The sequence below is a fragment of the Penaeus monodon genome, chromosome 28, assembly GCF_015228065.2.
Source record: "Penaeus monodon isolate SGIC_2016 chromosome 28, NSTDA_Pmon_1, whole genome shotgun sequence".
Taxonomy (NCBI): Eukaryota; Metazoa; Arthropoda; class Malacostraca; order Decapoda; family Penaeidae; genus Penaeus; species Penaeus monodon.
Genome location: NC_051413.1, coordinates 2,399,536 through 2,400,016, shown reverse-complemented (window position 1 = coordinate 2,400,016; position 481 = coordinate 2,399,536). Strand labels below are relative to the sequence as shown.

General features: G+C 36.8%; 1 protein-coding gene across 1 annotated transcript in view; it reads right to left on the bottom strand.

Moving 5' to 3' along the window:
* Positions 1–481, bottom strand: part of LOC119591278 (coiled-coil domain-containing protein 43-like) — a 35,110-nt gene that overhangs the window by 5,453 nt on the left and 29,176 nt on the right. The window lies entirely within an intron of this gene.

The following is a 481-nucleotide window of genomic DNA, read 5'->3' as shown; positions in this document are numbered from 1 at the left end:
ACAATCACACAGACTGAGTGAAAACCATAAACCTACAAACTGAAAATGATGTAATGTTCCAGAAACCACTATTACTGACTCCAACCTTAACCCAGTGCAGATGCGTATTGACAGTTGAATGCTGGTACTGACAAAAGCTGTCAAGGCACAGTTGACAATTGTAATCAAGGTACAACTGACGACAGGGGAGAATGGCATGCTGTGTATCTGGTGACTAATGAAGGTAATTATCATCATAATTATTACAATTGTATATTATTTACTAACCAAGTTTAATCAATGACTTAGATGACCATTTGCCTTGGTTGGAATGTGCCCTGCTAGTCAGCCAACAGAGGTCACCTTCCTCTTCCCCATCACTGCATTTTTAAGACATTTCTTTATTACATGCATGAGAAATAATTTCTTTTATACTACCGTAAAACTGAGTGTAAAAAGCATAATGAGCTGATGACTAGTTTAGGCCTCAAAATAAAATAAA